This window comes from Arachis stenosperma, chromosome 8 (genome assembly GCF_014773155.1).
Source record: "Arachis stenosperma cultivar V10309 chromosome 8, arast.V10309.gnm1.PFL2, whole genome shotgun sequence".
NCBI lineage: Eukaryota > Viridiplantae > Streptophyta > Magnoliopsida > Fabales > Fabaceae > Arachis > Arachis stenosperma.
The window spans coordinates 33,006,890-33,020,990 of NC_080384.1; positions in this window are offsets into that span (position 1 = coordinate 33,006,890).

The following is a 14,101-nucleotide window of genomic DNA, read 5'->3' on the forward strand; positions in this document are numbered from 1 at the left end:
GTGAAGCAACTGAAAGCTGAAACTGATTACCGGCCACAAGCTGAAACGAGAGACAATGGCAAAACTAGATATCCAAAGAATTATCAGGCATGCGTGGCCTTTATGACCCTGATGAAAAATGCAGCCTCGGTTGGTATGCAAAATAATAAATCATACCCTCTTAGTGTAGTTTATTCATCGGTACATATAAATCAAGTCATTGAGGAATTATATATTACTTACTATTAATTGCAACTGATGTGATTTAATTTGAGTCTATGTACCGCAAAAGGAATGATTTGATTCTATAGTTATGTATCCACCAGCTACCACCAAATTCCCCGTGGCAACCTTTCTGATTGGGAAATTTTCAAGGAAAAAGCATAATAAAACTCAAGGAAGGGACCTTGAAACACAAGAAAGAATGGCTTCTCAGACAAACCTCTTAGGTGAGACCATATATAGGGCTGCATTTTAGTGCATGCTAAACAATTATTATATATTATGATTTGATATAACAAATTTTATTTTGTTACAATATTTGAAAACTACTCAAAGACGGGACTTTAAAGCACAAGAGGAATCTACTGTCAATGAAATTGAGATAAACTCTTCATCAGGTGAGGGACGCACTATTAATTAGTGATACACATACTCACTTGTATACTTTTAACTAAAAATGTTGCTTCCATTTTTTTTTAATGTGAAAGTAATATATCTGGAAACTCAATTAGGACAAGGAGGGGATGGTGAAGCACAAGAGAAAACTAATGCTGAAGCTTGGTTGCATCCCCTATTTCCAAAAAATTATGAATGTTGTGCTAGCTTCCTCACATTTATATACACGGTCATCCTGGTAATCTTTGGAAAAGGTATGTCAAACATATATATAATATAGGGCATTGTGGATTAATTCATGGTTCACATAATTAAGGGATTAGTGTGCTCTTTAGGTGATAATGTGGTTTATATGTTGTACTAATAAAAGGGACAAACATATTCAAGCGGATAGGGCGAAAGAAGGAGAAGCACATATGGTCTAATCAAGTAATGAACGAACTTCTGAAGCAAGTATCCTTGTATGAGTATGATGGCAATGGCAGTAGTAGTGGACCTTAAGATCAAGATCAAGGGACATCTCAAGTAATGGCAAATTTGTATTTAGCTTTTGTTGTATGTATGCTAAAGAGCTGTGTCTAATTTGGTCTTTCTATCACCAAGTATTTCTTACTCAGTTGTTGTTTTGTTGAGCAAATTGAGATTAAGCCTTGCTTCATGAATTGTTTGATTTTAAATATAATTAATTTGAGGTGTTATCTTTATTAGCTTGTTCTGCACCTTGTTGCTATACTGTAACTATTATAAGTTTATTTGAAATACTAATTGAATCTTTTAATATCTATTTTAGTTAGAATTTTATTATTAGTTATTTTGTCTCTTTTATAAATTTTTTTATTGTACATAAATTTATTTATTAATTAAAATAATTACACATATATGAACAAACAATTTTATTGTAATTTTTTTTGTATTTTTATTACAAAAGTATTTTTTATTTTTGTCAAAAAAGCAACCCTTCTATTAGTGGCATATTTTGAATATTAGACAACACTTGTATGGTTGCTTATTTAAAAGAAAAGGCAACACTTGTGCAGGTTGCATATTCAAAAGAAAAGACAATACTTTTAAAGGTTGCATATCAAAACTAATAGGCAACACTTTAAAGGATTGCAAATTCAAACTTATAAACAATGCGTAAAAGGGTTGCATTTTATGCCAAATAGGCAACATTTTTTAGTAGTGGCCAAAATATGAGAGAAAAGACAATATTACAAAAGTGTTGTCTCAAATACACCTTTGAAGTGTTGTTGTTTTTCAACCAAGAGCAACACTTGGTAAGTGTTGCTCTCAAAAGCGTTGCTTTTGAAACAAAAAAGTGTTGCCTTGATCTAAGGCAACGGCTGCATATGCAACGACGGCAAAAAACGTTGCCTTAGGTCCAAAAGTGTTGCCATAGATCAAAAGCAACCTTTTGTCATCCTTTAGGCAACACTTTTTAAATGTTGTCTCAACTTAAAAATGTTGTAGTGTACATTACTCTTTTTAAGAGTTATTTTTGAATTTATTTTAAATTTCACTTCTCAAGTGTTCCCTAAAATTTTTAATGTTTTTTAAAAAATAAAAATAACCCAAACGGCAAGGCTAACTATTGTGCGGAGAAAAAGGGGAGAAAAAAAGAAAAAAGAGTCTCTCGTTCCTAGCAAAATCCCAACCTTAACGAAATCCCTAACCCCAATTGATTCCAAGTGATTCATTACTCTCTGGTTCTTCAATCCATTCGATGATGACGTGCGTTCCTTTATTGAGCTTTGATCTCAATCTCTGATCGCGAATGAGCTTTGATCATTGAGCTTCAATCTTCTCTGCTCGCGGAATGAGCTTCGATTCACTGCTCGTTGAGCTTCGATCCTCTACTTCTCTTTTTGTTGAGCTTCGATCCTCTACTCCTCTTCTCGTTGAGCTTCGATCCTCTCTACTCGTGTTCATCACTGCCGGTCACTATTCGATTATCACTGCTCGCATTTTTTGTAAGATTCTTGTTTTTGGCATTCTTCTGCAGGTACTGATGATTCTACCGTTCTTTCTCTATTCTATTTTAGCACCTTTTTGTGTTTTGAATCCTAATTTTTTGTTAAACTTGTTGCTGAGTGCATTAATTTTAAACTTGTTCTGCTCTACTCTCACTACTCCAAAAGCCGATCAAATCATGAACCTAACAGAAATTCTGCAATAGCCGGCAGCAGAGGCTCTAAATCGCTTCCGTCACCGTCATCGTTGTATAGCTCGAAGGCAACACCAGCTTCACAATCGGCATCATTGCTAAGGCCATGGAATTGTGGAAACCTTGGCGATTGGAATGGGAGACGTCGGATAAGCGGTTGAAAAAGTGGTCCGGAGACGGCAAAAATCGTGTTCCTCTCTTTTTGTGTCCATCTTTCCTTTCCCTTTTTTGTTTTAATGTTTTTAGTGATTTGATCCCTAATTCTAATACTAGTGATACTGTTGCTGTTGCTATTTGCAATGATGACTCTTGTCTCATTTTTAAAGCTCGTGATGCTTTCTTTGTGTTTTCGCACTTACTGATGATTATGATTATATGATGGAGTAGAAGATTTTGATGACTTGTTATAGTGAGTTTAACTTATTTGAGAAAAATAATGGAAGGACCACTTCCAATTTTCTTACTGATATTGTACTTTTGTATTTTCTTTCACAAGTCTTTACTCTTCGTACAAGCCTTTCTCCCACCTTCAGCTCCCTGACCTTTTCTATTTTGCAATACATAAAATTTATAGACAACGGTAGTTATAAAATTCATGCTGGTCTGTTTGTAGAAGAACAAAAATGATAGCAGAAGAGATGTGTTTCTTCAACAAGGTGTGTGCTTCTATGCAGTCTTTATTACTAATGAAATATGTTTTACTTTGTTCTGTCATTAACAATGTGCTTCTTGTTTTAGTAATTACTATTATTTATTAGTTATCATAATTGTCATTAATGCTATTTATTTATTTTGAAATGTTTTAACTTTCAAGCATAATGGCAGTGACTAAATCCAGGCAAAGGAAAAAATAGAAGACGAAAGTTTTGAATTTTTCTGAATGTCTCTGAAAAATTTTTGTATTGGAGAGTTAACAATCCATATATAATAATCCATTTGCTACTAAGCTACTGTGAAATGAATAGCTGAGGATCTATACTAAAACGAGAATTAAGTGAAATTTAAACACACTGTATACATCATATATACGATGTTGCTAAACTTATAGATAAGATAGATCTTTAATAGAGATCATGTTTGACTATTAAGGGACATGATGTTTTGAAAATGTATAAAACAGAGTACATCTTTTAAGTACCATGAATTTCTATTGGGGATTTATTGTTAATATGATGCCGCATGCATGATGAATTTTGATCGCTTTAAAATTAATTATATATTATTCTTATTAATTAATTAGCCTATTCTTTCTTGTTATATTTTCCAATAAATAAATATATATCTGTAGCAAGTTTCATGTGCTCAAAACTAAGGAATGATGTGAGTATATGCATGTCATATGTCTAATATAATAATTAATAATACAATCAAATTCTGTCTTTCTCACAACAATTCTAAAAACTCTTTTATTTTTAGAAAAGAGTTAGTTGTCACTTGGATCTGTGTTTGTACTTGAAGTAACTACCTCATACTAATTAATTAAAAAATCTTTCATTTTCTTTCTAATGCTTTGGTTTGTGCTCTTGAATAGTTTTTATTTGATTTTAAATGGTTAATTATTAATATTGGTGTTTGGTTTTTATTTTTTTCTTGCAGGATATTGATAAAAAATATTTACGAATCTTTGGCATATATAGCAAATTATTGCGTCATGACCTCGTAAGATATTTCTATTTCATACTTATTTGCTTTTATATGTGTACGTTAATTCTTTTGCACTTTTTTTTATGTATATTGTTCTTCTGATGATATCAACCCAGAAGACCCTGATTTTTCTTCTATTCAAGGTTAGAATAGGACATTTTAATACGTATATTTAACAACTCACCTATTGTATAAGAGTGTCATGTCTAAAAAATATTGATGTCACAGGTTTTGCAGAAGTTGAGCTTATTGAAAGCAAGCTTTCAAGACGTGATATACAGTTGTTTACAAATGAAAACAGTGGCCCATTTTACTTCTCTCCTGAAAGGTATGCATTTGTGGCTTCCTATCTGTCTTTGGTAATACATTACCATTCCAAAATCACAGTTATTACAATACCCCAAAATATATATATTTTCTTTTAAGACTTACAATATTCATCTTATTTATTGCCCTCTGTTTGGAATTTTCTATAGCATTGGATATAATGATGATCTTCCTTCTCTCCTACATTCATTTATATAGCCCTTTATCATGCCAAGATCTTGTTAGTTAAAAAATAACCATGGAAAAGAGACAGCTTCCTGAAGCTGATAAAAAGGTTTCTTAACTTGTTACTTTGATATGCTCAACTATACTCTTGATTCAAGTTACATTGAACTGATCTGTTTGCGTTCATCAAACTGAATGTTTGATGTGCAGACACTGTACAAAGTTTTTGGATTTATCAACATTGAAAATATACACTCTAATGCTTGTCCTGCACTAGTAGCTGACCTCTCTGCTGGTGAACAGGGTATAATAGCTCTTGCATTTGGTATGTCATATTTCAAACTAAATTTGGTTTTGCCTACTTGTTACTCCTCCCCCTAGTTGTTTTTTAATTACTTTTGGTTTCCAATTTTCATTCATTTTTGGGGCGGGGTGGGGGTACTCAAAGTTATACACGATTGTTCCAGCTAGAAAAATCAGTAACCAATGCCCAGGTGGCTATTGCCCTTGCTACCGAAGATGCTTCTGACGTATTCAATGAAGAGCTTGCACGCATTGAAGTAGAATCTATGGCTAAAAATGCTGTTGCTGCACATAGTGCTTTGGTAGCTCAGGTTGAAAATATTTTGATAGAGAGGGAAAAGATCAACAGTGTTAAAAAAATGGCCGACGAGGCAAAACTAGAGTTATATTGAGTTTGCTGGGCTGATGCCATTGTGGTAATTAGAAATTATGTTGGTTGATTACCTTTAATTTGTTCATAGTTGCTTATATGTGATAATAGTTTATTGAGATTTGGTGGCATATATACAGTTAGCTTAGAAGATTTTCACTTGATAGTTTTTGGTATATTGAGTGCTTCATTAACAAAGAAATTTTGCTCTATAATTGATTTTCTAGTTATTTGATCAATTTTTTTTTTTTTGCAAATGTAAGAAAAAAGAGGTAGTTAATTAAGAATCTTTATTGTTCTATAACTATGCTCTCTGTAAAAGTTATTGTAATATTAACTGCTTTCTTTTATTGTTGTTTTGGCCTATGATGTATTCTAGTATTTCACTCTAATACAAGAATAGTGGCAAAGTGTACCTAGTACTATCACAAGAAAAAGCAAATATTTTAAAAATATTTTCTATAATAATAATAATAATAATAGAGGAGGCAATGTCTCTGAATTGATGCCTTAGTAATAATAGAAATGGCAATGCTTCTGAAGTGATGCCATAGTTCGTGCAATACACAACGCAGCCAAGGGTTGCTATACTAATAGAATAGGCAACATTTTTCACTAGTTGAAAAATTAATAAAAAAGAGAACACTTAGCAAGTGTTGCATTAGAGTCTGACTAAAAGCGTTGTTTTTGTTTAAGAATAGACAACGTTTTTAAAGAGTTGCTTTTGAAATAAAAAAGCGTTGCTTCGACCTAATGCAATGGCTGCATTTGCAAAACCTTTTCAAAGCGTTGCTTCAAGTCTAAAAGTGTTATTTTAGATTAAAGGCAATTCTTTTTTAATCTTTAGGCAATACTTTTTAAATGTTGTCTTAGACAAAAAATGTTATAGTGACTTTAGCCTTTGCAATTTATTAAAAGTACTTACGACCTCAGTTTTAATTTGTGGCTAATAATAAAAACGGTAATACTAAAAAGACAAAAACAATTCGTCTAAATTTATTTTATTTAATATTTATTTATTACAGAATATATTTAATAAAATTTAATAAATTTTTATTAATATTTTTAAGTTACCAAATATTTCCTTAATAGAAATTGCGAAATCCAAAATGCTATATAGATTCCTCGTCCCTATCAAGGAATCAAGGTTCCATCATTATGGACTTTGAATCTTATTCTATTGGCAATCGGATAGAAAAATTTTAGTTATCAAAATAGTGTTTGTTTTGAGATATTAAGATTGAGTCACTGAAATTTAATATTATATTTTATTAGTTTGAGATTGAAATAAAAATTTTTATTCTGTGACTAAAAATTTTAATTTTTTTAATACTTTTAAAAAATAAAGACTCAGAAGACTAAAATTTTTTAAAACAAAAACTGAAATTTAAATAATAATTTCTGTCTAAACTATCCGCATTTCAAATCTTTAATTCCAAGTTGATTCTTTGTCCAAATCATACTCATACTTTTCTTCTCCAAAACAAACCAACAATTTTATTAATTCCCTGAAAAAACAAATCATAGGAAGGTAGCTAGCTATGTCATCTTGTACAATAATATTTTTATTTTGTTATCTTATTTTCAAGTTGAGTTCTTTTTTATATTATCTTGATGATGTGCCAGGTTCCAAAAACATCAATATAAGGAACTACGGTAGCGGTGGCAAAGCAAACACAAAGGCGACAAACGACACCAACAACATGACCTTCGGAAGTAGCTGGTGGCACGATTGAGAAGCGTTGGAAACACTATGGCGTGCCTTGCTCGATAGGATCCTTGGTCGTGTTGTTGGTGGCGGGGTTGACCGGAGGATTCTTCACTACTCGAACTAAGGATAAAGGAGAAAGGGGAGACTGAAATTTAAAATTGAAATAAGTTGGGGGGGGGGGGTAGGATATAGTTTTAAATTTAGGAGTATTTTAGTAATTTTAAAATTTTAATCTTTAGCTTATTCTCAAACCAAATAGGATACTGAGATATAAATTTAATTTTGTACACTTTATTCCAAACACAATATTGGAACTTATTTCAATTTCTATTTCCGAGTCTCTGTCTTATCGTCTCAGTCTCTTAGGTGTCATTTGTTTTGAGGTACTGAGACGAAGATTGGGAGACTAAAACTTAGTATCGTGTTTGTTGGCCCAGAGACTGGTATTAAAATTTCAATCTTTGTCTCCAAAATTTCAGTATTTTAGTACCTTCAAAAAATGAGAACACAGAATACTGAAATTTTTAAAGACGAAATTAAAATTTAACTAATAATTTTTTGCAAAAACACCCTCAATCTAAATTTATAATTTCAAATTTTACCCTCTGTACAAATTTACTTACTAATTAAAAATCCTTCTTAGTTGGTGCTCATATCAAATTAGGGTTTAGAATTTATGATTTTATTTTTAAATTAGGAATAATTTTATAATTTTAAATATTTTAGTTTCAATTTCTATATCAAACTAAATAAGATACTAAAACATAATTCAATAATCTTATATACTTTTACGTTAAATATAATACTAAAATTTATTTAAATTATTTTAATTTTTATCTTTTAATTTTAATCTTTCAATCTCAATTTTTTAATTTTAATCTCTCTTCCATGCACTACTTTACTATCAGCAGGGACAAAGTTTAGTAGTGTAGAGGGGAGGCAATGCCCCCTAATAAAAAATATATATATATAAGGGTGGCCCGCCAATTTAAAAAAGTATGCCTCCCCCACTCAAGTGTCAGGTTGGGCCGTTGGGGCTTGGGCCATGGCCTTAGTTAATTAGTTATGAAGAAAATTGACGTAATATATTTTGAGTATTTTTTAATTTATTTTTTTAATTTATTAAATACAATTCATTACTACGTAAATTAATTATATCAACTAATTGATTTGATTAGATATTTAATTATCACACAATTTAATATTATATATATATATATCAATTAATTAAATATAATTATTAGAGTATAATTAGGATCAATTAGATTAAGTAGTATTATTAACATATCTGAATATTTATTATAGTATATTACGTCTATATTATTTTGATTTTCTTATCACTTATAAATACCCTTCTATATTGTATTATTCTATACAACTTCAATACTCACAAACTTTTTTCCTATTGCTCCCTCTCCCATTTCTAACATGGTATCAAAGCCATGGTATTCTCCTTGAGAAGGATAAGTTGATTTTCTTCTGGTGAAATCATCGTATTTTTCATACTTTTCTTCCGTGCCATTTTTTTCCTTCTCTTTGGTCAATGCTTTGATGTTTTTCTGACATCACCAATTAGCTCATCCACTACTTACTTATTCTCATAGAGAAACCATATGCTTTTCATCACCTTTCGATAGTTTGTCATCTCTTCGCACTTTGTCACTTTTCAGCAGTTTTTCGGCAGATCGCCATCTTTTCAGCAGTTTTTTGGCAGTTGGCCACTCCTGTGGTAGTTTCGTCTACGTTCTCTTCCGGTAGTTCCGTCTGTCTTTTCTACCGACAGTTTCATCTGCGCTTCCTTCTGGCAGTTCCATCTGCGCTTCCTTCCGGCAGTTCCGTCTGCGCTTCTTTCCGACAGTTCCGTTTGCGCTTTCTTCAGGCAGTTCCATCTGCACCCATTATATCAGTTTATGTACTTTTTTATTTAGTTATTTTAAATAAGTTTCAAACTCAAGTTGCCACTTAAGTTTGAGGGAGGATGTTATAGTATAATTAGGATCAATTAGCATTATTTAACGAGTTAAATCTCAATTTGTCCCCTAAAATTTGGCCTGATGCTCAGAATGACCCCCACAATTTTGTTGGCCCCAATTAAAACCCCCAAATTTACAATTGTGGCTCCAACTTGCCCCTGTGATCATCTCCGTCACCGGAATGCTGATCTAGCGCAATTGCATGATATGTACACTAATTAAACGACGGTGCATTAGTTTCGCACGCAAAACCTTTGGAAACCACGTAGTGTAAGGGTTTTCTTGATGTTTGGCAACTTATGATCGTCATAGTGGAAAAAAAGAGAGTTTTAACCCACAAAAAACTGAAACGGTGTGGTTTTCAAAGGGTTTGGGCGCAAAACCAATGCGCCGTCATTTAAGTAGTGTCCACCATGTCATGCAATTGCATCCAATTAGCATTTTGGTGACGGAGATGATGGCAGGGGCAAGTTGGAGCCACAATTGCAAATTTGGGGGTTCTAATTGGGGCCAACGAAATTGTTAGGGTCATTCTGAGTATCGGGCTAAATTTCAGGGGTCAAATTGAGATTTAACTCATTATTTAACATATATGAATATTTATTATAGAATATTACGTTTTATTATTTCGATTCTCTTAGTACCTATAAATACCCTTCTATATTGTATCATTCTACACAACTTGAATATACACAAACCTTTTTTCTACTGCTTTCTCTTACCCTTTTTAATAATAATAAATACAATTTAATTTAGTTAGAAGTTCATTATTTTATATTCTTATATATATATATATATACACACATGATAGAATAAAATTGTAAAAATAATTTTTTTTATCATTTTGTATATTTTAACTCTTTTTTCTTTTTTTCCTCTTTACGTGTAATTTTGTTCTGCGTTAACCTTATTTATTTAATGATGAAATATATTCATGTTAATTCTATCATATAATAGTTTATTTTTCTCCTATATATTTTGATTTGTATAGTTACTATTGATCTTGCTGTTTTCGTTTTCTTGAATTGTTTTTTATTTTATTATAACTTGATAATTTAAATAAAAAAATAAAGAAAGAAAAAAAACAATAACCAAAGGTGGAGGCTAGAAGCCTAAAAGAGCAACATCATTCTGGATTTTTTATTTTAATAAATAAAATAAATGTAATATTTACGAAAATAAATATTTTTTAAAGAATTTACCGTTTTAAATTTCCTGCCATATCTTGTTTACACTGTAAACGAGATGATTTTTCATGTATCTCGTTTACAGTGTAAACGAGATATGGCAAGTCAGGCTGACACGTGTATATCTCGTTTACACTGTAAATGAGATATACACTGTAAACGAGATACGTGAAAACCTCATCTCGTTTACAGTGTAAATGATATATATAATGATATATATATATATATATATATATATATATATATATATATATATATATATATATATATAAAGACAGTTTTAGCATCTATAAAAGGATGTGTAACCCTTGGTATTCTTCACACACATTTTATATCCTTTCTCTGTCTCCTCTTTTTCTCAAAAACAAAGCTGAATGGCCAGTAACAATCCATTCATAGTTGTGCTTCTTTATCCGAATTGTCGTATGAGAAATGGCGACAACGGGGTGACATTTGAGTGTCAGGATCCGATATTATTTCGCACTCAACGTGTGGAGACGTTGTCGGATTTGAAGAGTTTGATATTGAGCAAGCTTGGTGGGATACAAGTGAGGAAAATCGGAAGGGTAGCGTATAGGTTATTGGCACCCATGGGAAATGGAGTCTTCTGGTTTCGACGATTCCGACTTCACGGGGACGAGCATGTGCGACTGATGTTCGACATTCATCGGAGGATCATCTGTGAACAGGTAATGGAGCTGTCCACCGAGGTGGTTCACGGTGGTAGTGGGGGTTCCACATAGAAAACCTATGTGCAGGACGACCGACCTCTCGCACCACCACCCATTCATGTCGCGATTCCGGAGAATGAGGCAGAGGAGGGTGAGGAGGAGTCGGACGAGGATTACGTGGCGGACAGTGGAGACAGTGAGTCTTTCGATGGTGGCGATGAGGATGAGTTTGTGCCGGAGACACCTGTAGGGCTTTGTCGCACCATGTGCTGTCTCCACCTCACCCGATTCTGGCGCTATCGGCTGTGCCAAGTCACTATCACAGTCTAGATCTGGATGCCATGCATGAAAGGATCCCGATTTTTTACACCTGTGGAGTGGATTACAACCTAGATGGCGGAGTAGAGTTTTGGGTCGGACACAGGTTCAGAAGCCGAGAGGCGGTGCTTCAAGGTGTGAAGAACTACCGTATCCGCCGGAGTGCTGAGTAACGGGTGATCGAGTCCGACCGGTTAAAGTACCATGTGTAGTGCCGTCAAGCTGATGGTGGGTGTCAATGGAGCCTTCGTGTGGTCCTTCATCAGGATCTCGGATACTGGTAAGTTCAAGTTTAATTGTGAATTTGAGTACTTTTGTATGATATTTTATTTTGGTTATAGATGTTGTGTAAGAATAAATTTTTTGCTATGATTAGGGAGGTTCAATGGTTTAGTGGACCACATAGCTGTCTGTCACCCACCATGTCTCAAGACCATCGTCAGTTAGATAGCAGTCTCATCTACAGAGTCATATTGCCTTAGATTTAGTCTAACCCGTCTGTGAGTATCCCGGTCTTGCAATGTGCGGTCCAGGCCAGCTATCACTTCAAGCCGTCATGCAGAAAGGTGTAGATGGCAAAACAGAAGGCAATTGCACAGATCTACGGTATTTGGAAAGAGTCATATAACAAGGGAATCTCTGATAGATCTATGACATCAACAACAGAGTGCAGCCAGCGATATTCATGACGCCCCACCGAGCCGCCAAAGAAAGGCACTGATACGTCCAGGCTAGCACAGCCGAGCCCCAGGAAAATGCTCTACACTCCGCAAAGTTTCGGAACAACGGTAGCCAATGAAGGTGCACCAGATTGTTGGACTTGTTGGTCATCAGATACCCTCTAATCAGTAACATGATATAATACCTGGCGTACTGTCGAAGGGTCTCGGAATTGGCTGTCTGGGGCATCTAGCGGACACGATCCCGTAGCCACACAAGCTTCAGCGTGAACGACTCCTTCCTTTGTACCGCCTGCTGTGCTGCCACGGGAGGCCTGGCATCGAGGAGCTGCTCCACCAACACCCACATCTCCGTATGGTACCACCTACCAAAGTCACGGAAGCAGTGCGCGTAGGCCCAAGTGGTACGCCACGTCCTGTAGGGTGGTAGTGACCTCACCCCACGGGAGATGAAACGTGTGCGTCTCTGGACGCCATCGCTCCACCAGTGCCGAAATCAGGAAATTGTCAAAAGTAAAATCCCTGAGGGGCACAGTGTTGCCGAATCCGGCCTCAGCCAGATACGAAACGATGGCGTCCGGTGGAGGTAAAGTATGGCTCACTCGCTGGGGCGGCAGGAGGCAAGGCCTCTGAATAATGACAAACAAAAATAATATCTTAATTATATAAAATCAATTGTAACTTATAAATTATTTTTTAACATTTAAAAAAACTAATTTTACTTTCGATAATATTTACTTTAATTTACTTTAATTTATGTATTTGTTCTTATTACACCTAACATTTTTATTTATGTGTAATATACATTTTTATATATATTATAGAAATATGATTTGATTTTATTAACTTACCAAATTTTTTTAAAAAATCTAAAGTTAAAGCACAAAAATATATTTATACATATTTTACTTTTTTAACTAAAAAATGTAATATTTTTTGCCATATTTGTTGAAATCCGTCCTAAGTTAAATATGAATATTGATTTTTGAAATAGAATAAATATATTTTAAATTTTTTGTACTTAAAAATAATATTCTATCAATGTTAGAATTATTTAGATAGATAAGTAATGGTGAATATAGAATTATTTAGGATGGATATAACTAAATACATCTTTTTATTGAAAATACAAATTTAAAAATATTATATTCAATCCTCAACACTCAACCTCTCATTAAACCATTGTATGTTCAAAAGATTTTTGAAGGAATGAAATAAATTTAGGTATATAATTTTTTATAAAATTTTAATTAATTCAAGATATTTATTGTCGTTGATTAAAAAAGTAAATTGAAAGGACAATTTAATATTTCTATACTCTTAAAATATTATTTATTTATTTTTCTAGCATTTTTTATCATCCAATGATTATATTAATATAATTTAATTTAATAAATTTATTTATCATCATTTGATTGAATAAAAATTCTATTTTATCTGAAAATTTTAGGATTTCTCAACCCCAAGATCATCCATTTAAATCATTAAGAAATATAACTGAGAGCGCAGAAGTGTCCCTTTATTCGAGAGCATGATTGAGATCAGAGAACTTGACTCTTGTGGTTCTTTGATCTTCATCAACAAAAATCTTCTGTATCTCTGATAGGACTGAATCACAACTCCATTATGGAAATGAGCTGCAGAAGCGAGTTTGACGTGTTGGAAGCCAAAATCCTGAAGTCATTATTTATATGAGTGTGATACTCATTAAACCCTAAAACTCAAATAAAATAATATCTATGATTTTAATCTCATTTATCCAAATTAAAAGTAATAGTGACTTATTTAATTCAATATTTATAAACAATAAATGAGATCATCGTTATATAAGTCATTTAATGTGAAATTACTTAATTTGCGATTATAATTGATATATGTATTGCACATAAATATATTAAGAAATAATAATTTCTTAACAATATTCTATTTGGGCTATACATATATATTTTCCTGAGATAATCACATCTTATAAATTTTATGCACACATCTGA